The 24,221-nt window shown below is 41.1% G+C and overlaps 1 protein-coding gene across 4 annotated transcripts in view; it reads right to left on the bottom strand.

Moving 5' to 3' along the window:
* The window catches only part of SLC4A4 (solute carrier family 4 member 4), a 314,261-nt gene extending 290,241 nt beyond the window's left edge, over positions 1–24,020 (bottom strand). For 3 of the 4 annotated variants that reach the window (XM_072941127.1, XM_072941141.1, XM_072941149.1), the window contains exon 1: positions 23,400–24,020. The gene's annotated coding sequence lies outside the window, so the exon portion shown is untranslated. Of the gene's footprint in view, positions 1–10,938; positions 11,021–23,399 lie in introns of those variants that run through there. The other variant, XM_072941135.1, reaches the window with a different exon arrangement.
* Between the last annotated feature and the right edge of the window lie 201 nt (positions 24,021–24,221).

Genomic DNA, 24,221 nt, shown 5'->3' with positions numbered 1-24,221 from the left:
GGCTTTTCTCTGTTTTGTGGTGAGACCCTCGGACCAGTGCAGGTCAGCGTCAGTGTCCACCCTCTGCTCCAAGCAAGGGCGACCCCGCCTTCTGCCCAGCTCCAGAGGACTGGGCCCCTTCCTTGCTGCTTTCCCAGGCAGACACGGTTTTGCCCAGATCCATTCCTTATCCCGAGGATTAAATAGAGGAGGTTGACTATATTAAAACGAACCGTGTGTCTCACCAAGTGAGAAACCAAAGCTCGGTGCAAGGACACTAAGAAAATACCAGAGTATTCCAAAGCAGAGAAGGATAATAGAGACACGGACCTCAAAATTTCAGGGGGGAATTAGAAAATTTTGGAATGAGGCCTGGATTATTTCAGATGGAAGACAGACTCTATGAGGGCAGACATACTTGGACAAGTAAAGGTGGGAAAATGAGATTTTTCCTAGATGGCATCTAAGTTGTCTCGTAAACGGCCCATGCGGCCTCCTGACAGCTGGCTGACTTCCGTGGTGACACAGCGCTGCGGTCATCACAACCACGAAGCTGGTTGTAAATCTTACAGCCCCCGACTTAGATGACTCCAGACAAGCCTCTGCTTTCTTTGTACCTGTTTCCTCAACTATAAGCAACAGAGCTCACTTCTGCATACCCTCAGGCCTGAGAATGCTATGCAGTTCTGATAAGATCCATGAAGCACTATGAGCTCTTTATTTAAAAAAAAAAAATTCCAGAGACAGTATTTTCAATGTGTGTTTACTCCCAACCTACGGGGGTTTAAATTACCGAATATTCCACCTTCTTAGCAAGACAGATCTGTAGAGGTCCATCTGCCTGACTCCAGGGCCAGGGTTCCCATTCCTCAGGTTCATGCCCACATACATCAGGAAGTCGTGTTAAACATACCACGTGTTTTTAAAACTTTCAAATGCAGCAACACTAAGGTCACTGTTACTTTGTGCCAGCATATTCTCGATAATATGGACAGAAATCTGTTACAGACCCAAAATATCTATCTCTCTGATAAAAGTACTTCTGGGTGTAAACTCCCATGCACCACTTTGATGTTTTCATTTTGCAAACTGTTTGGCGTTTCAGAGGTCTATAAAAACCACTGTATTTTAAATAGAGCATGGTAATGACAGATCTAAATTTACCATGGTATAAAATCAGAGGAGTATCACTATGTCTTTATATTGTTAAAAGCAAATAAATTATAAATCCTTCTTCAATCACCAGCCAAAGCCCAAAAGCTGCAGGCGTAAGCAAACGAAAAGAGGGAAGGTGATTATGAAAAGATAAACTGTTTAATGAAGATGTTTTTGCAGTAAAACTATATGTGCAGTCACCCTGGCATACAAAGATATCATCTGAAAGCAATCTAGAAATCACATGGACCTGCAAATGAATAAACGTTCCCAAGATAAATTACAAAGAAAAACATTCTGAATGTGAGTTTTCTTTGTCGTGTATTTGGTCTGAAGTCTGTTCAGATTTTTCAGACCATTCTTTGGAAATTTGATTATCCAACACTGTTTCTTTTTCACTTTTCGACTGTGTTACTACAGTTGTATACCTCCACTTCAGCTCACTTAAACTTTTTATTGAGGCCCTACTTGGCAGTCCAAGCCACAGAGACTGGTGACAATAAAAGATGAGGAAGACACAGCCACTTCATAGGAGATTATAGCCTACTGAGGTAGAAAGACTCATTAACAGATAGTTTTACAGAGCTTCAAACTCCAAGAACTCTACTTATTCAAGATTAACAGAGATATTTCTTCATCTTTTTGTCTACAAACACAGCATTCCCAGTAGTAAGAAGGAAGCATTCTCCTCAGTTGGGTTAATTTCCTTAAGCTTCTACTTGGGGCTGGGGTGGGGAGTGGAAGCAGGGAGGGAGAGATCACAAGATATATGATCTTTTGTGATAAATAACCCATAAGAAAATTTGTCCAGAAAAATTATCAATGGTTAGTCATTTTAACACATACAATACACTGGCTACAAACTCAGCTTGCTCAAAAGCACCTCAATATTTCTTGCAGTTGTCACTTTGAGTACATTTATAGGTCTTTGCTTCTTTACAGTGTCTATATAAATGCCATGATTTCTTCTTGAGCCAGTTAATGGTTATTCAACAGTCAAAAAGAAACAAACAAACAAAAAACTAGTCATTCCCTTTCTTACTATTAAGTCTAGAAACTCCAGAAAAAAGGCTGAGAGAAATTCATTTCATCTCATGTCAAACATTTTTCGGTCATGGCAAAGGATTACCATAGATCCAAATGAGGGTTTTCTCAGTAGCATCTGGGATCCTAAAGAGATGATACACATGACCTGCAAAACTGATTCCAACATGCTAGAACCTAAATTAATTAAGTTAGCTTGCTTTTCACACAACCATAAACAGGAAGGTGATTTCAAATGGAAGATTCCAGATGATAATAATGAGAGCACATATCACAATAGGAAGGAAAACCATAACTGATAAATCATTAAATGAGATTATAAGATGTTAGCACAAAAAACAGAACCAAGTTTGCTTGCACACACTACAGCACAGTCCTTTTAATGCAATGTGATAAAATGTGTAATGTCAGATTTTATTTCCAATCATCAGTTTTTATTTCTAAAAATATGATTAACCAGTAAGATATATGTAATAAACTTGATATATCATATTACTTTAATTTCTCAAAGGAAGGAAACCTTCCAAAAATTTTTTAAACCCAAATATAAATGAAAGAAGAGGAAAAAATAGAATTCAAGCACTAATTTTTTCTACAAAAGGAAAAAAGGCTTTCATGCAGTTCTTAAAAATACAAAGACGTTTGGAAGACCATGCAGTGATTCGTAAAGGGGGGTTTGAAGTAGAAAATTCTGCATCACTTTCCCACTTTCAGAGCTTCCTTCATCACTGAAGAAAGATGAAAATTACATTTATTCACTAAATGATCTGATTTCAACAGTTTAAAGTGCATTTCATAGTCAGTGACCCTTGTTTAGTTAGTGTGTCTGTGTGTGTCTGTGTGTCTGTGTGTGTGTCTGTGTCTGTGAAATGACAGCGATTTGCACCTACAGGCATACTTTCTTTTAAGGTTAAAGAACCATATCCTATAAATTTATCCTCACTCATGGTTACAGATTTCTTTAATTTTTATAATTCTGAATTAATAGGTTTAGAAATATTCTATCTGGAAGACCCATGTGTCTAGACACATTAAATCAAATGAAACATCTCCAAGAGACTTCACACTAGTGTCAATAATGTAAACCATCAATTCTCATTTATTCAAGGGATGATTATAGCATCTGGAACACAGCCAGCATCTCATTTCTTCATGCTGTCCTTTCAACCTGCAGTATCTTATCAATCTTATTGGCAGGCATCTCTCCAAAAGTAGCAATAAACTAACTATTATTAAGTCTTTACCATGAGACAGGCACTGCTGTCAATATATACTACAGCATTTATAGCATTTGATTTTCTACAACGCTATGAAATCAGTACTATTGTGATGCTTATTTTACAGATGAGGGGCACAGGGATGCTAACTGACTTGCCCAAGACCACAGTCATAAATGGCAAAGCAATATGACCTTCCAGTCTGATGCCAGAGGCTGAATACTTAACCACTACATGATTTGCCTCCAGGAGATAATTATGGTAGAGGAAATGAAAACCAAACCAATCAATAGAGTAAGAAACTACCCTCTCCTTTTTTTCATATACATAATCAAAATAAATGTGCACTTCATGGGTGAAATAGTTCCAACTACTGATCATAATGAGATTCATGGATTATTCATAGATTCCAATCCATATATTCAATTCCAGGTCTTCAGTTAATTGAGAGTTACTGGTTCTTATCTTCTTAGGTATTTGTTAAATCTAATACATTGTTTATCAAGCACTGTACTCAGCCCTAAATTCTTTTATTTTTAATTTTGGTGAAAAACACATAACATAAAATTTTCCATCTTAGCCATTTTTAAGTGTACAGTTCAGTAGTGTTAAATATATTTACATCATTATGTAATAAATCTAGAGAACTTTTAGCCCTTGTCTTAATCCCTTCAGGCTTCTATAACAAAATATCATAGATGAGAAGCTTATAGACAACAAAAATTTATTGTTCACAGTTCTGGAGGCTGGAAGTCTGAGATCCAGGTGCCCGCCTGGTCAGGTGAGGGCCCTGTTCCAGGGTGCAGACTTCTCACTATATCCGCACATGGCAGAAGGGGCCAGGGAGCTCTGTGGGAATCTCATAAAAGCACAAATCTCATTCACAAGGGCTCCATTCTCATGACCTAATCACCTCCCAAAGGCCACACCTACTAATACCATCACCTCTAAGAATTAAGATTCCAACATATGAATTTTGGGGGCACACAAACTTTCAGACCATAGCAGCCCTAAACAATTTTGAGCTCCATTTTGTTGTATCATTTCATTCTTTATCAATGACCTGCCTTTAAATGTCTGAGGTTGTCTAAAATCTTCAAAACTGTAGAAGCCTTCTTTTTAGATAAGCATATATAATAAGACTCTGACGTTATAAACTAATGATTCTTAACATGCTCTATTTTCACGAAGTTATTGAACCCCTGCCCATCAATGGCCAGCTGTGAACTCAAATAAAGAATCTTAAATTTTTGGTAATATTTTGCACTAGTATTTACCAATTCTCTTATATTGCAGTATTCCTTTATGTATGAAGCTTCCCCTAATAAGTTGTAATCAAGACCTTATTTGTGCATCCTAAATGTCCATTGACAGATGAACGGATAAAGAAAATGTGGTGTATATTTATACCATGGAATACTACTCAGCCATAAAAAGTAATGAAATAATGTCACTGGCAGCAACATGGATGGACCTAGAGATTTTTACACTAAAAATAACCCAGACAGAGAAAGATAAATATCATATATTACTTATATGTAGAATCTAAAAAAGAAAGACACAAATGAACTTATTTATAAAACAGAAAGAGACTCATAGACACAGAAAACACACTTATGGTTACCAGAGGGGGAAGGAGGGAGAGAAAGATAAATTCGGAGCTTGGGATTGGCAGATACTAACTACTATGTACAGCATAGATAAGCAGCAAGATCCTACTATATAACACAGGGAACTATATTTAATGGCTTGTAGAAACCTAAAATGAAAAGGAATATAAAAAAGAATATGTGTGTGGGTATATATATATATATATCTGAATCACTATGTTGTACATTAGAAACTAATAGAACATTGTAAATCAACTACACTTCAATTTTCTAAAAATGAGGGGAAAAAAATCTTATTTGTAAAATTTCACATAAGCATGATCTTATTTACAAAAAAATTAAGTTAATCTACAACTATTCAGGAAAACAACTACATTACTTAAAAAGGAACCACAAGGAGGCAAAGAACTCCCCTGCTTCCCATGTGTGTCTTCAATGAGCAGTTTCCCACAAAAATGCTACCAGAGCACGTCATGTCAGAAAGTAAGCTGAATTACAAATGCACAATGGAAGCTGCCATATCCTTATGGGCACACCTTCTTCAGATCTGATAGTAAGAGAGCCCCAAGACTGATTGTAGATAAGTCAGACTTGATCACTATCTTTCCAAATTTAATGTACTGTAGTTAAATAAACGTGTTCACTGGTTTTGATTGCCTCACTGCACTTTCTGATGCTTCCGATAATATTGAAAACATTAGATTTTTAAAGGTAATATCCTAAAGTTGACAGGCTCTCACTTCCTTCCCACTGAGATTTGGGGGGAGAAGATAGCTCGACACTAATATTTGTTTCATTATTCCGAGGGGGCTGAGTAAACATTCTTTAGGGACACTAGTCTAGACTAGATATTCAATGTTTTGTGTATGTTGCCACTTTAACAACATGAATACTTCAGATGCACTTTTCCAAAAACATGTATAGGTACAAATTCTGGATTCAATATCTGGGGGTTCAGAAGGCCCCCCTTAGGACTTCAGACCTCAAAATTAAGTCTATCCCTGCATTAGAGGCATGAGCCGAGGCTTCTAAGATTCCTAGGGCTTCATCTCCTCGAAACAAGGAGAGGAATGGGTTTCATCTTCTCAAAACAAGGAGAGGAATGGAACTCTGTCCTGCCTTTAAAGGTGTTAATCATATGCAAAGAAACTCAGCACTCATCAGAAACAATCACCACACCATTCTCTTTGTTATCTGGTGAGTTTCTCAAGGCATAAAGGGGTTAACTGCTCTTAAAGAAAGGCCCTGACTCTTTTCTATTCAAAGGTTGAGAACCTGAGGGGTGGAGAGCCTTCAGCGTCTGCCACAGGGACTTCACGCTGCATCTCTCCAGAGAGCTAATCAGTAGACATCTTGACGCTGACAACACAAACAGGCCAGGAATTCATCTGGCTAACGCAGGTGTTATCATCTGGTGGGCCGTGGTCACCCCCCAAGCCATCTCATCAGTTCTGCTCGCCCCTCCTAAAGGCTCCTGTGATATCGCACCTTCCCTCAAGACCTCTCTCTTCTCAAACTCCTTCCCGATGTATTAACACCAGTATTCAAAGATGCACTTCATTCTACGCTAAATTAGCCTCTCATCTTCTTACTTGTTCAAGTTTGTCCTCTATATATGTCACAGAGCTCAACTGCCCATAATACACTATTAAGTATATATATAGTCTATATTCATTATTCCTCAGACTCCAAGGTTAAGTTAAAGTTACAAAAACTGCAGTTTCAAAGATTCATTGATCTTTTAAAACCATTTTCGGAATGTGACTTTTCTGCCCTGTAGACTTGCTCTCATCATTCCACCAGGCTTCCCGAATTCTGAATTTACCAAGTGAGATGCGACTATACTAACTTCAGAGACTAAACTGACAAATACTTACTGCTCTCGTTTTGGTAAATTATGTTCCAAAATGATGAGCAGGTAGGCATGAGATGAAAACAATGGCAACAATGAGAAGAAAAAGTTTTCAAGTATTGAACAACCTTGGTTACTCTGCCCATGACCCTGCAATTGGAAACCAGGACAGCATTAAAGAGCTTGTCACCTTGGAAAGCACAGAAACCTCTAAAAATAAAAATCAACATTTCCAGACTCTGCCATAATGGTTTCCTGGTAAACAGAAAGACAGGCTTGCTATTCCACCCCCACCGGGGGTGGGTGGCAATTAATTATTCAACATTTGGAAAGTGCTTTGGAGATAAGAAGCTAAGTGCTAAAAATCACCATCAATTTGCAGCAAACTGCACTTAAAGTGAACTCACCAGGTTTACTGTTGGAAATTGAACCATTAGTCTTAAGTCCATGATTTCTTTCTCATTTTTTTTCCCATTTCATTTACACCATTAGACCAAAGAGCTGACACCCATACAGAATACTCTTTTCCTTTCAGTCAACCTTTGAGTGTCCTGTGAGTAAAAAACTAGTCCTTAATTTTCAGAGAAGATGTAAATTCTAATAATGTAGTTTAGCTGGAATTTACAGTGAGATGTTTACTACATATCTTTCCTTTCTGCTTTTTATTTAAGAAATATAATAAACAGTGAATCTACTAAACATTTCATTTGTAAAACTTTGAGATTAATTAACACCTAGTTTAATGTATTTCTACTGTATTAGTGATCATTTAAGCAGACATATTTATTTAGATGTCCATGACTGCATTACATGTATAAATTTAGATGAATAACCTAAGAACTGATTAACCTTGATTAATACTCTAAATGAAAGTAATGTCATTCTATTTAAATAAAAAGTTGGTTTTTTTAGACAATTTTTCCTTTTTATCTACAATATATTCTGGTTTTAATTTACTCATTTTAAAACTCAAAACAACAGCCCAAGATTGAGAATTTCTATTCACCAGAGCATAGCTAAAAATCACATCAAAATCCACCTGCATTCAAAATAGAGGGAACGTGAAGTGGTTTTTAGAGAGTCACTATCAGGCCATGCTCCGGAAAACCATCACATGGTAATTGTGGTCAGTTTGGGATTGACTACACAAGAATGAGTTCTCATTCTTACCTATGTCCATTTTGGAACTCATAAATAATTTTGTCCGAAATACTATTTTTCACTTCATGTCTCTTACACAGTGAAAGACCATATATACAAACGTCATAATTTCATGTTTTTGAAAATTAAAAGCTGTAGTGACATAATCTTGGATATGAGACTTGTTTCCATTGCATCAAGCTCGGCCACATTTCTCTAAAAAGAGGGTTTATGTATTTTAATCCCCAAAATGCAGTTTTAAAAGTCATCTCTGGTTTTAGAAAGGGCTTATTATGAGATGAATTTTTACCACTTTAAACATTAATACCTTTTACACATCTATTAGTCAACCTTAAGTCTCTTATCCATATTCACCCCTCCCAAACATTCCCCCTACTAAATTTTTTTTTTAATTTGTAAGTGAAATCTTAAACATGTTTGACATTCTTAATCTCAATAGGAAAAAAAAAAACTGCTGGTTGCTCAAGTGAGAGTGAGGCTCCTGGCTCACATAACAAAAGTAACTATGGCATTCTGCACGGAACCCACAACACGCGTTCAACCCAAAAATAAGGTAACGTCAAAACAGCTAAGACAAAACTTCTCATTGACTCGGCTTGATATTTGCTAAGCATTCCATATAATCTCCACCTTCTATGGCTCGCCGTATAACAAATATGTAGATAAATTATTTTTCTTAGTTCATTCCTAGTATTCTCATTTCTTTAAAAGAAATTGAGAATGGCTGTAATCAACTTAAAACTGGGGAAGAAAATGGATTCATGACACAACATTGTAAAATGATTATAAATCAATAAAAATGTTATTAAAAAAAAGAAACAGGGAACCCTCCTACACTGCTGGTGGGAATGCAGTTTGGTGCAGCCACTATGGAAAACAGTGTGGCGATTCCTCAAAAGACTAGGAATAGACTTACCATATGACCCAGGAATCCCACTCCTGGGCTTGTACCCAGAAGGAAATCTACTTCAGGATGACACCTGCACCCCAATGTTCATAGCAGCACTATTTACAATAGCCAAAACATGGAAACAACCTAAATGTCCATCAACAGGTGACTGGATAAAGAAGATGTGGTATATTTATACAATGGAATACTACTCAGCCATAAAAACCGACAACATAATGCCATTTGCAGCAACATGGATGCTCCTAGAGAATGTCATTCTAAGTGAAGTAAGCCAGAAAGAGAAAGAAAAATACCATATGAGATCGCTCATATGTGGAATCTAAAAAACAAAAACAAACAAACAAACAAAAACAAAGCATAAATACAGGACAGAAATGGACTCATGGACAGAGAATACAGACTTGTGGTTACCGGGGGGGGGGGCGGGGTAGAGGGTGGGAAGGGATAGACTGGGATTTCAAAATTGTAGAACAGATAAACAAGATTACACTGTATAACACAGGGAAATATACACAAAATGTTATGATAAATCACAGAGAAAAAAATGTGACAATGAGTGTGTATATGTCCATGTATGACTGAAAAATTGTACTGAACACTGGAATTTGACACAACACTGTAAAATGATTATGAATCAATAAAAATGTAAAAAAAAAAAAAAAAAAAAAAGAAACAAAGAAAATGGATCCAAGGAAGACCTTTTTAAAAAAAATTCTTTTTCTTATTATTTCCTCTTCTGCCCTGCTGGCTTTATTAGGATATGCCAATAATGGGCTATTGGTGCAAACAGAAGAAATAGGCACACTTTATGTTTTAAAGAAGTACTTTGTGGGATATATAATTAACTATCTCTGCTTTAATGTTAACAGAGCAATCAGACAGTCCCTTAAAAATAAACAACGTAGTATGATATAGTTGCTGCCCGGCGGGGAAGAGGGACAAGTAAGTCATTTCAGATGAAATGTTCTCCATCCACATGAATATAAAGGAGATAGAAGCTGTCCAAAGGAATTAGCCATGTCCCCAAGTGAATGAGAAATGAGCTGGCAGGGACTGAGCCTCCATGAGAACATTACTTTGAATCAAAACCAAATTTCTAAAACACTCCAGGTGATCCGCTCTATATTTACAGAATTTAAACATTGAAATATTGAAAAGAATGATTCTGAAATGTTTTAGAAATGAAGCAATTTAATTAGGTGGCAATATTATATTTCTTGATGGTGTTGTAATGTTTAGGTCTAGAACCAGAGTGGCAAGAAAGACAAAGGCCAAGTCTCTGAGGGCCTTCTGAGCTGCACACTATTACCCGGCCATGCACCGCTTTATCCATCACTCCCCAACTCAACAGCAGGCCATTCCCCATAAGCTTGGAAGGTCCGTATGTCCAAATCCTTCAAATTGCCTCATCAGAGATTATTTCTTTTGCATCTTTCTTCTGGTAAAAATTACAACTGCAAATACTACTAAAATACTTACTATATTAAGTTACTTTTCTTTTATAAATATTGTCAGATTTCTTACAGATATTGTCAGATTTTTCTTCTTGCAAGTTAGAAAATAATGATAGCACTGGCCTTCAAACTCATAGCATATTAAGAGAACTTACTGTAAAGGAAAGGTAGAGCTGATAAAGTCAGATGTGATCATGATTAACTAACACCTAAGTCATTCTATGCACTACAATCCTTTCTAAGCATTTCACATATATGCATTACTTACTTAAACCCTAGGAATTAAATGAGGAAGGTATGGATGAAGAGCTGGAAGCACAGGGAGGCCTGGGCCCTGAGGCACTAAGTATCTGGCAGCGATGCTGTACCTCCCAGTCCTCCCCTTCAGAACAGACGTGCTCCCCAGGCTGGTGCGGGTGCTGGTGGCCAACAAGGCTCAGCTCAGCCTTGTCTCAGAAATCATCTTAGAGCCACCTAAGCCAAGGTCACAGCCCTGCCCCTGGGCAGCCCACACCTCAGGACTGGCTGATATGGGGGAAAGGCCTGGCTCCCTTACCTCAAGGCGGGGCAACTGGGAGAGGTCTCCAGGCTTCAGCGCTCCTGCTGGGATCAGCAGAGGCCTTGGCTGCTACTGATTTGCACTTCGCCTACTCAGTCTGACTTCCTTGACTCCTTCACAGGCTTTATCCCTCAGCACAAGCCCCAGTAAACCACCCGCCCAATCAGGAGCTGTTTCCCAGGGAACCCAGCCTAAGACGGTCCGGGAGGCAGGACTCAAGCCCAGGCACTCAGGCTCCAGAGTCCACGCTCATAAACGGCCCAGTGAAATACCGACAGTGACCCAGGTTGGGAAAACAAGTTCCATGGGAGTTCCCACAGGCCTGAACAGCCTGCAGGCACAAAGGGGTCTCGGTAACAATAACCAAAACGTGCCACATGCCTGCTGGGCCTCAGCAACCTTCTCTGGCTTCTGGAGTCCATCAGCCGTGCTCTCCACCAGCCCTTTCCTGTCCCTCTGCTCGGGCCTCTCCACTTGTGAATGTCACTCTGCCGCCCGGGATGCTCTCTCCCGGCCCCTGACGCGCTAAACCTGTCGGGCACTGAAGCACACAACCCCTACCTCAGGCTCCGTCCCCGCAGAGCCAGGCTCTGCTGCCTGGGTGCCCCAGTGCCCTCTCCCACCCTGCTCTTCCCAGACCACCTCCTGAAAACAGGTCCTCAGCTCTGCCCTACGGTCTCCCTCAGTATGGCTAAGGCCTCCTCCCAGGGCAGACAGCACATGCCCTCCATCCCCTACCCCACCTCTCACCACAGCCTCTGATGAAACTGCATTTCCTCACATACGTTCAACTCATGACAATAAATACCTCGGGCATCACTGCCCACCATGTAAGCAAAAACTGAGACCCTTAGTCCCTGGTGAGACACAGCTAAGACATCCTCTTTACAACATAAAGGATAAACAAAAGAATGTATAAAACACAGCAATATGGGAACCCCTGGTGTCGGAGCAACAGCTCCACACACTTCCAGCCCCAAGAGCAACACTGAATTATATAATGACCACGAGAGATGAACCAAAGGGAAAATTACATCCAACATACTGTTAAGGAGATAAGTATGTGCAATTCATTTTGGAATAACATACATTAGAAACATATTTTAAGACAATTTTAGTTTGGACGCTTAATTAGGTAGCTTCAGTGATCAGAAAATTCAATTAAAGTGAATACCTCATACTCCAATGACAGTAGATAAACAGACCACTCCTGCAACTTAAGCGGACCCATTCTGAATTTCCCAGAGACAGGATCCTCAAAGCATTATTTCCCCTTCCTTGATTCCACAGATGGCAACTCCTGGTACTCACTGCCCACATTCCAGGCACTTACTCCGTCCCACCACTGCTCCCGAGGTCGTCAGGGTCCCGTTAGATCACATACCCCAGTATGCCCACTTTAGAACTGAATCCGCCACTGTCTCTACAGGACTGAGAAGTTATTCCACCAGCTCCCAATCCAAGCAGCAGCCTGCTTAAAGCCTGGGCCACATCCTCTAGCCTGGTTTCTTCTGCTTATATAAAGGACACGGTGTTATTCAAGCCCATATACTAGAGTCCTTCCATCACAGAAGCTAAAGGCTGTGGTCAAACAGGAATATATGGCACTGGACTTTTCAAGCTTTCTATTTAATTTGTGAACACAACATGACATCTAAGTTATTCAACACAACGATTTTTTAACGTACAAAATAGATTTCATTTAATTGGGAAAGCAAACTATTTCAGAGTATAGGAATTATCCCAAATGAACCCTGAACCAAAAGTGGTGGTTTTAATTCAGAAACGCCCAACTTAATTTTATCAGCAGCAAGGTGTGGTCTTGATTCAGAGAAATTTTATAAGGAGTGTTAAGTGATTTGATCATTTTATAGCCTCAGGTGTAACAATGCACTTGTACTAGTGCCTTTTGGTCAAGGTCAAGAGCTAAGACCTGCTAAGGCAGGTAAACTTTATAGGAAATGTCAAGTGAGATCAGACCCACAATCCCCTGGACCAACTGTCAGTGACAGCTGACAGTGACATCAAAGAGCAAGAAATAATTCCACAAAATGATAGGTGACTTGAATAAAGTGCTGGGAGAGAGTTCTGGGTCAAGATAGAATATCATCCAAAGAGGTCTATTTACCAGATGTGTCCATATTCTTTTTTAAAGTGTATGAATAATACTCAACCTACCTAAAGATTTGTTCTGGGCCTCTTAAGCCAATTTCTCCTCTTGGAGTGAAAAGCTGCTCACAGAATACCCACTACACAAATTTGAACTCTTTCTGATGTTAAACTTATGTAACCACTAGTGATCTTGGATCTGGGGCAGGGTATTCGTGACTTTCCTTAGGCTTGGATTTAGACTTAGGTGAGGTGTCCTTTCAGATTTCATTGTTCAAATAGCTTTCTGTCTGTTCTCTTAAAGACACTCCTCTATTCTCGTATGCAGTGCATTTCTCTACATTTTTCCCAGTTATGTCTGTCTCGAGGTACAAGACCAAACCTTCAAGGGTGCCATCTAGGTAAGATTCACAAGGTTCAGACACTTGGATGAATATTCAGCATTAAAAGACTCCTCTGAAGAGGTGATAACTGAACTCAAATATGAGTTCAAATGTAATATGTAGCAATATACCAAAGAATAGTCGAACGTACTGCGATTTCACTGGAAATACTATTATGTATATATAACTAGTAAAATATCTATTCTGCAATGTCTCAATATATCAATCACACATTCACGCACAGGATAAGGCATGTATATTATAAGGCAAATAATATACAGCTAACACATAACTACACAGAATGCAATGACATTCTCTCACCTCTACATAAAACCTAGAACGAACATGGTGCCCTAGCACCGGTACCATAGAGTTCTACTTTCCTCACTTATATTTGTGCTACATCTTCCAAACATGTAATGAGAACAAAATCTAGATTTAAATCTCCTAATTCAACATGCTGAATAGAAAAAGAATGATTCTGAAAGTGGCAAACACCAAATTCACGGATTTGAATATGTAAGTGAGTGAATGACTCTTTCCCCTGCCCACTGCAGGAAGACGCAGTCAGCTTTTCTAACTGAAACCTTGCAAGTACTCGATGTGCCTAATTTGGCCATTCTTACAATACTTCCCATATATTCTTCAGAGAAGGCACAAAATTTACAATTCCTTATAGACTTTCTTTAGGTCAGTGCCTCTTTAGAAATCTTAAAAGCGCTGTTCACTGGAGGAAGCTGAGTAAATGCTACATATAACAACTGCACTATATTCTAACTTCCTATAAGGCTGCAATCATTTCAAGAAAAAGTGTTTTTAAGTGTTAACAACTTGTTTTTCACCTTGAAAAATTAGTGAGTAAAACTGTGTCCAATTCAGAGAACAGATAAAATAGAATCATATCTAAAGAGAAAGGTTAGTTAATTTTTCCAAGTACCTATAAAACATCACAAACCCCAACAACAAAAGTTTCATCCCAAAATTTGCTGGATTCCAAACTTCACGACAACAAATTTCACAAGAAATATCTGAAAGACCTAATGGCAACGATCAGCACTACTACACTGATGAAGAAATCGACTTTGACTGAGCATCTCCGATTGGTCTGTTCAGATTTTTAAAGTAACTAATTACCATTCCACTAAGTTAAGTATTTTCACTATAAGATATGCCGGCCACTGTGAGGACCACAAAAGACAGTCAGACACAGTTCTTGCAGCGAGGAAGCAGAAAATGTAGGACGACAACATGAACACATAATGAAACAAAGGGCAGCGCAGAGCCATAGGCAATAAAGTGATCAATTAAAGTGTACAATTCACTACCTAAAGTTTTGGCAGTAAAAAGTGTGAGTGCCTGAATTATATTTTCTTCTGCTGTCTTTGGACGAGTGTTTTAATTTCATCACTTAATGTATTTTTCAAGGGAAATTATCTGATCTCATTTATCTAAATCTTTTCAGACGCTTCCTATCCACATTCTCTCTTCTTCCTGGCAAAGGAGCTCTGTTTGTCAAAGTGCGAACGTGCGAGCTGCGTGTTTCTGCTTAATCTGTTAACGCTCAGCAATGTTCTAAAGGCGATGGTAATCAGTCCTTTAGCCATCTCCCCGCACCAGGCCCTACCCTCTGCCAGCACCCTGAGTGCTCATCTGACAGTCCTCAGGACATGGTCTCTAGAGGTCAAAGGAGTGGAGGCATTTTGGAAGCAGCTCTCCCATGAGGTCTCGCTGCAGCTGCAGTCAACATGCAACACGCGAGGGGAGAGTTCCAAGAGGGCAGCCGTCAACTCTCAAGGTCCAGTCAAACCTTCAGTCTGTCCGAGGATCTCAGTCCTCACGCAGAACCACGACGCTTCACTAGACAGCATTTCGGAACTTCATTCATGAGCACTCTGGGGTCGAAGCTACCAGAGCCTGGTTTGTGTTCAAGATACAGGAATCTTCTCATCAGGACAGACAGACAACAGACTTTCATGCTGAAGAGCAACGGAAACGGCAGCACCACAGCACTCCACACTCATGAGACATCAGGGGAGTGGCGATCATAGTCAGGATCCTATTCCTTAAATACTTGCTCTTCTCTAAACCAGTAGCACCATTTTTTTTTTTAATTTGCAGATGCCCAATGGACCCCAAAGGGAGGAGCCTGGCTTCCAGTCTTTAAACACAGTAATAATCAGATATGCCTGGGTGATTTGTTTTTAAATGACCCACTTTAACTTCTCACAGGAATGAAGTCACCCAGAACAGAAGATGAAGTTTTCTGAAATTTACTATTTTTAAAACAGTAGTTTAACAAGGCTCACCACGATTACCCTTTGTATTTATTTCCATTTTCCACAGCATTATGTCTGGAACAGAAAACAAAAGCTGTCTACTATTCCAGATGAGTCCATTTCTCTAGTAAATTACCCTAAAGCAGCCACTTTTGGCTCAAGCACATATAAGGGATGCTACCTCAAATGTGAAAGTCCTCATAAAATGCAGGCTGACGCATGTGGCTCTGAAGCAACGTGTGTGATGTGCGCAGAACCCTGAGCACCAAAAACAGCTAAATGATGAAAGCCAGCCAACCAAGACCACCACCACCAGCTCTCAAAAGAAAAGAAAAAAACTCAAATACAAGAAAAGAGGAAAAGAAAATCAGTCTGGGTGAGAAAACCTATCTAGATTTTCACATCAAAATCCAAGTTCCTATCTACAAAACAGAAACAGACTCACAGACATAGTAAGCAAACATGGTTACCAGGGGGAAAGGAGGTGGGATGGGATAAGCTGGCAGTCTGAGATGTGCAAATATTAACTACTATATATAAAATAGATAAACAATGAGTTTCTTCTGTACAGCACAGGAAACTATATTCAATATCTTGTAGTAACCTACAATGAAAAAGAATATGAAAACGAATATATGTATGTATATGTGTGACTAAAACATTACGCTGTATGCCAGAAATCGACACATTGCAAACTGACTATACTTCAATAAAAAAAAAGTCCAAAACAAAAATCCAAGTTCCTTCTGCTGCCAGCCTGATTTTGCAAAGGGATACCTACTACTGTTTATCATAATCTTCCAAAATAAAAATCATACAAATTTTAATTCCATTTCATTTAAATATAAATATGTGTCACTAAACTCCTTTTCATATGAAGAAAAAAGAGGTTCAGGAAATCAAACCAAGAGATGAGAATCAGACCTTTCAAAGGATTAAGAGGTGCTGCTTTACACAAACATTTATAAGGTATATGCTACAAGTTTGCTTTTGATATTATAATCAGCATATCTGAGAACCACCTCATCTATGCTAAGCTGAAAGAGCTCTCTACAAGCTCCAGTCTTCAGCTATTATTCAGCCTTAAATATCCCATTTTTCATGAGACATGGTTTCCAAGGTATCAGCACTGGAGAAACCACTACAATATTTTAAATCTGGAAATTGTTGGCCAGCATTCTAATTACAGAAGCTAAAAATATTCCATGTGTAAGCTTTGGGGGCTCATCCATGGGGTGCAGAGCACCGTAATCATTTTCAAGGGTTCTCCAGGTCCTGCGTGTGTTACTCAGGGGCAGAAAGTTGATGTGAGTTATAGAGTGAAACGGCTGGCTATTCAACTCAATTTTTCAACCTGATGTTTAATGAACCCTGTCCCAACTCGGCTTTAGCAATAGAAAGTAAAAATCCTAGAGAAAAATTGTAAAACACAGTTTGAAACATGCAGAGTAACAGCTCAAGAAAGATGCTGAAGTGTGTTGCTCGTTCATTCAGCAAACAAACATCTATTAATGTCAGGAACTGCTCTCAGTGTTGGCACAATTCAACTCAGGAGTAAGGTATGCTGTAGAATACAGCAATAATAATAATGACTAAACATGTCTGGCCATTCACGTTTCTGAACAAGGTTTCATAAATACCATCTCTTCTGTCTCTCATAACATCTCTAACGAATTGGGCTTTACAATCATTTTTAATAATGAAAAAAAGAGATAGAGATGATTTCTAAATTCTCCAAATCAAATCACTCACAAGTAAGAGAGGTGACTCTCCAACCCATACCTTCCAAATGCCCGTCTCCATCAGCCACTGGGCAGTACCACATTATAAGATGCTCTATATTTATGGTACACACAGAGGACATGTTCTGTGTGGTTTCCCATGTTGTGTTAAAGTTGTTTTGTTTTTTGTTTTGGTTTTGGTTTTTTTAGGACACGATCTCACAGATCCAGACCATGATGTTACAAGTTCAAAATGTTCCTAATCTTTTCACTCATTTATTTTACTTATTATATAGAAACACTCGTGAATGAGTTTGCCTGGTTAGCTTAATTTTCTAAACAAACAAGTTTACTCCCCAGGTTTTAAAATCTTACTTGGGATAACATATTGGGCAGAAACTACATGAGCAAAAACCCTGAAATAGTGCTTCACAAAAGAAAATCAAAAGCCAATAAACATATTAAAAAGGTACTCCAGGAAATGCAAATTAAAACCACAATGTGATACAACTGTACTTCCACTAGAATGGCTAAAATTTAAAAAGAGCTAATACCAGCTATTTGTAGGGATGTGGGGTAGCCGAAACTCTCATAAGACGCTGACCCACTTTTGAAGGAAGGCACCATCTACTAAGACTTGCCCCCCAATTCAACTCACAACACACACTTCCCAAATCCCCACGTTTACCAAAAGACACGTATAAGAACACTCAGGGCAGTACTATTCATAAGAACCAAAAATGGGGGAAAACCCAAATGTCCTTCAAGAGTAAAACGGAAAAATTAACTGTGGCATTCTCATAAAACGAAACACTATAGCACAAAGAGAATAAACAAACTGTTGCTATGCACAAAACATGAATGAATCTCACAAACATAACGTTGAGCAAAAACAGAGAGGCACAAGGATACACAACACGCATTCTCAGACCAAGTTCAATAACAGGTCAAAGTAACCCACAGTCCCAGAAGTCAGGAGGGACGGTATCCTAGGAGGGGGCTTCTCGCTCCTGATAACAGAGTGCATCTTAGCATGGGCGGTGGGTCAGGGCTGCACTCACCGGTAAATCACTGAGTTGTGTACTTATTAATTTAACAACATGCGTACATGGACTAACTGTGCACACGTTACATTTTAATAAAAACTTAAATAGACAGCAAGAAGGGGAGGAAAAAGAAAAGGAAGAAGGGAAGGAGAAAGGGAGGAGGGAGAAGGAAATCCAACGAAGTGATGCCGTCAGGGCAGTGTGAACGGTCCCCAGCAACTACGCTGGTGTTGATTCCTACATCTTCTTTCAGTGGTTGGTCTATCTCTTCCTCTGCTTCCAAGCTTCCTCTGGCACTTTTCAATGTTATCCGCGTAACTGCCAGCATCAGGCCATTTCCATCTTCTAGTTTGTAGTTTACTGTCTGCTATCAGATTAGGAAACCTATAATCAGCCCTGTTAGAACAGCACATGAATTAAGTAAACAGACACTAAGGGACACTTTCCTGTGAGTAAAGTGAAGCCTCTGTAATGTATGCTTTTTTTTTCAACCCTCTGTTTTGCCTGCTCAGAGGCTGTTTTGCTGAAGAATATGCCAAACACCGGCGTTCCAAATAGATGAAGTTGTTACTGGGCTGTATCTGTGAATACTAGGACTCCAGGCCAAAGCTAGAATCAACTAACATAAAATTCCAAATCCCGCAAGTTTACTTATTTGCAAATAGTACAGGAGAATATCAACCAGTGACTACATTTGCAAGAAAGAAAAGAAACTGCTAACTTCTTACCCAAGACTAGGAACAGCTTTTCTAACTGTGTCACTCATACAACACCACATCAGTTTTCAAGAATATGTTCCTTTCTTAATTTGCATTTTTATTAATTTTGATTGTTAAAATCTCCCAAAACTATATTACGAGTTTTATTTAAAACTTTAAGGTTTCTCATACAGAAATTCAAGTAAACAGAGGATATCCTTTTTTCTACACAATAATCCACAAAGCTTAAAAAAAAAACAACTCTGAAATATCAGTTGGTGGTTATTTATTCCCTTTTACATCCTCATTTCATGTCACTTCTTTCTGTATTCATTCTCCATGAAAAAACAAAAGTTAGCTCTCAAGACTGAAGCTACAGCTTGGCATAAGCAAATGGAAAACTCTTCACCAGTGACTCGCCCACAGGCGCTGCAGGACCTGAACTAAAGAGGAGGCGACGGGGGGGGGGGGGGGGGGGCACTGCCGAGCAGAATTACCAACAGGGAATGGAAACCCTCCCTTCATACCAGGATCAACGTCTGTCTGCTTTAGTACCTTAAAAGCTATGACTGAAACAGCATTTGTTCATTTGATGACAGTCATTCAATAAACAGGTATCACGGTTTCATCATGTCAAAGATGAAATGTTTGCTCCTACATCCACCAACAGTTTTCTGCTTAGTTTAAGAAAATCATACAAAGTTCTCTGTGTCTTCATTTCCCCATCTTTCAACAAGCATAATAATCCCTTATATCTACTTAATTTGCAGGAGAAAAGAACAAGATGGTGTTTAGGTTTCTGAAAGCAAATACAGATGTACATAGTTTCACCATAACGAGTTCTATCACCACTTTTTCCAACACAGAACTTAGTCCAAAGGCCAGTAAGACCTTATCATTGAAGGATAAAATCATGCACATCATGAAGAAGATTGGAAGAAAAACTGTAGCTACTCTTCACCACAGCAGGTAAGTAAATCCATCACCATTCATAGCTGGCTGTCCTGATGCCGCGTTTGAAATGCCATTGCATTGCTGAGACTAGAGAAATGCAATAAAAGTCATGGCCACAAAATCATTATGACAGCCATAAATATGGCTTCAGATAAAATAAAGTCGGCCACCTTGACAAATGAGTAGCATTTGCACACGTGTGCATGTGCATGTATAAATGTACATCAGACATAAGAACTGGGTAAAAGGATGGGTTAGGAGAATTCATTTCCACTACTGGAAAAACAACTAATGGTGTACACCACAGGGGATACAAAATATCATCTTCATGTTAGAAGGACAGCAGCTTATTCTCTATTTGTGACATAAACACATCAAATGCTTAGCTACTGGGAGAAAGGCAAAATGTATGTGGAATACAACATAGCCCTGACCTGGTATGAAAGAAACATTATTCTTCTCCTCCATGAAATTTCTGCATTATGCAAAAAAATCCTGAAAGTAGCAAGATCTAGTTTTGTGAAGTCTTATTAACTTCCTGGATGTTCCTAAACTATGTATTTTGCTAAATAGCTCCCCCACAGTAGAGAAATTTCATAAATCATGGGTTGGCCTTAGAAACTGTGTCAATAGTGGGAACTGAGAGATGTGCTCTGCTTATAGCTTCCTTTGTTCCATCAAATCACGTACCCTGATCTTTTTCATTTAGCAAGAAAAAACTACTTAGAAACTTTCAACATCATTAGATTTTTCTCCTCTCAGTTTGCTCTTTCCGCAACCAGTCTTTGTATCTATCAACTCCAGTCTTGGATTTCATTCCCATTATTAAAAATGAACACAAAAAGGGCTCCAAGAAACATGCAGGTGATGTGTACAGCCACACTTAAGTAGCGAGGAATTCTCACAGGACTCTGTCCCCTGACAATGGTAGTCCTTGTGGACTGCAGCGCCCTCAGAGGCGGGCAGAGAAACCTGATTATCTACATGATTTACCAGCTAATGTGTATTTCCTTTCCTTCAGTGCTGTGTTTTTCTTTAAGATACAGGCTATGGCCAGAAGAAGAGATCAGAACCTCAAAGCTGTACTTGCCTGAGCTCAGTGAAAAATGAAATTACCACCAGAGCATGCTGGAAGTTGTTCCGAAGGCGACCCAATTCCTGTCACATTTTTCCTCCACATACGATTTCTTTCACACTTTGTCGTAAACCCAAAACGCATTCCAATCATTTAAAAGACTAAAATAATAACACTAACATTCAAACATTTAAAGTCATTTTTTTTAACAAAATGAACTAAAAGAGATACATCATTATAAAGTGAGAGTACATTCTGGCAATCTCATTGGCTGGGGTGCCTTGTATACATTAGTAAGGCTCCACAGTGACCCCAAAACATTAAATGATACTGAAAACCTCATTTTGTAAACACCTTCATACAAAATATTGCAGGTCCCTTAGTTTTCTGTTTTCTCAAAGGTAGACATGCCTGGAACCATCAAAATATCCCATTTACCCCTCCCACCCCCACCCCGATCAATGCCCTCAACAGCTCCTAAGAGTATGGCTTTCCTCTCTCTATTCAAACATGTGGGAGTTTTTTGTCATCTTACCAGAGACTCTGGGATGAGGTTAAATCCACTCAATTTCAAGATGTGGTATACAGAAAACAGAATCTTATCACTACATTTAACTTTAAAATGAAAGTAAAAGTTTTTCTCAGTTGTTAAAGCTACACAAAAAGAAGCAGACATGCTTCTTTGATTGCAGTTACACTAACAACTTCAATCTTAGTGCCGTAATGACCATGAAAATTATTTAAATGCTAATGTGACAGGCACAAGGAGGAGAGTTTTCAAGTCAGAAACCTTTTCGAAAGACATCACATTGGCCATCAAAAGCTACTGAATAGTGCTCTAACTGCTTTAAAGAACTCATTCAAATCAAAATGAAAACGTAAGCCCCAACAAGCAATGGACACATTAACTTAATTCAGGTAATACTCTAATTCCAAGTCCCAGGTACAAGTGAAAAAAAAGGAAATATGGTACAACACAGTGTCTCTCAGGAAAAGAGTTGTTCCAGGATTTGAGACAACGTGTGTTTGGCACAGTCCAGTGTTCGTGATTTCCAATTAGGACCAACTTGGTCCAGCACTGGAGTGAAACAGGAAAAGGAATGAGGAGGTAAACCAAAGTGGTTAACTGCTCTTCACGGTCAAGCCTGGAAAGACCTTCCTGCGGGCAATTATGCTGAGAAGGTAAGGCCTTGAGAAGGAAGGAGGGATGGAAAAAACAGAAGTTTTACAAGGAAATGTTTTTGAAAAATGCTCTACGATGTTAGAACAGAGGTAGAACGGCTTCCTTCTCCATCTTTCATGTCAAGTTCAGGGGTTTTGTACTGTTGTTCGTGCTTTTCTTCTTTAATAACTTTTCTCCCTCCTTGTGGCGCTTGCTGCAGTTTGCTGATGTGGTTCCCAACTCCTGCCTTCCTTTGGTCATTCTTATTAACGGACTGGCAAAGGCTGGGTAAAATGCACTTAAGAAAAAAGAAATCACCTCTTCTTGCCAGGACGCACATGCTGCCCAGTACCTGAGGAAGGCTCCACGGTCGCCGGCCAAGAGAAACCCCAGTCTACCCTCCTCCTCCCCTTTCCAAGTCCATTGCAAATAACTATGTGTGCCGCTTGCAGAGAATCTGCCTGACTCACCCCCGCCTTTGGCGTGCCAGGGAGAGATGTGACTGCTCCGTCTCAGGGCTGGCCGTGACGTGGGGGCCGCGGCCTCGGTGGCACCAAAAGTCCCCCGACTCCCCAGCCTCCCCCGCCTCCCCCGCCAGTGGTTTTGGGAACGTTTCCCCCTCAAGCAGGTGCCCAGCCACACTAGGGCCAACCGGGCTCACAGGAACACACGTGTCACTGCGCCGGAGCCCAGCCCGCGGGCACAGTGGCCGCACGGTCGGGGCAGTAACGCCGGGTTACGCGCAGGGGGCTTTACAGCGGGAGAGAAACACCGCCACCCAAACTCCTTTAAACGTTAAGAAGGAAAAAGAAGTACTTTTCCGCGGCATCAGCCTCCACACTTCGCCGGCACTCAGCCCCGGGGATGCCCGGCCGGCAGCTGACCTCTCTCCCTTCCGGGCGCGCCGAGGCCGCCGCCCCCCCCTACCCCCCAACGCCGGGACCGGCCCCGGCCCCGCCGCCGCTGCCACCGCCGCCGCCGGGAGGCAGGAGAGTCGGCCGACCCTCCCTCCCCTGCCCCGGCCGGGCGCTCACCTCCTGGGGTCCGGCTTCCGTCGCTCCTCCAGTTTGGCGGCTGAGTGTGGGGCTGCAGCAGCCGCTGCCGCCGCCGCCGCCGCCGCCGCCTTCGCTGCCTCCACTGCCGCCGCCGCCGCCAAAGCGCTGCCCGGCGCGCCGCCGGGGCTGGAAGCTGGGGGCCCGCGGGATCCCCGGAGGCGTGGGCCCGGGGCGCGGCGCGGCCGAGCAGCGGGAAGTTGTCGGCGCGAGGCGCGGAGCGAGCGGGGCGCGAGCCACCCGCGCCCAAGTAGTCACAACTTTGTGGCCCGGGTGGGTGCGCGCTCCGGGGCAGGAGGGAGGCGCGGAGGGGTCGAGGGCGCTGGGGCGGGAGGGTCTTCGGCGCCGCGGGACTGGAGTCTGAAGGGCCCGCGAGAAAGGGGGAGAGGGTGGCGCAGGGGGAGATGTCTGCACGGCCCCCGTGGTGCGCGGCGAGTGAGTGTGTGAGAGCGCGGGCGTCTACTCTACTTTGCCTTCTGCAGCGCCTGCATATTTATGGGGATCGCCGATGTTTCTGCCAGTAACTAACACTGCAGCAGCGGTACCCGGCCCGGACGCCCCTCGGGAGCGAGCCCGGGGACGGGGAATCGGGGAAGGCGGCCGTAGCGGAGGCTGTGCCACAAGCGCGAGCCCGCGATCCATATTTAAAGCCGCGACTGGCCTCGGCCGGCCCCTTGCCCTGCCCTCGCTCGCGCCCGCCCGGCCCCCACCGCCCCCGGCCGCCGCTCGGCGTCAGCCGCCCGAGCAGCCGCGGCGGCGGGGAGGGGCCTCGGCCGCACCGCCTCCGCCGGGGGCTCGGGCTCT

Source organism: Vicugna pacos, chromosome 2 (genome assembly GCF_048564905.1).
Source record: "Vicugna pacos chromosome 2, VicPac4, whole genome shotgun sequence".
Taxonomy (NCBI): Eukaryota; Metazoa; Chordata; class Mammalia; order Artiodactyla; family Camelidae; genus Vicugna; species Vicugna pacos.
The sequence above is the reverse complement of the archived record's forward strand: the minus strand, read 5'-3'. Positions and strand labels throughout refer to the sequence as shown.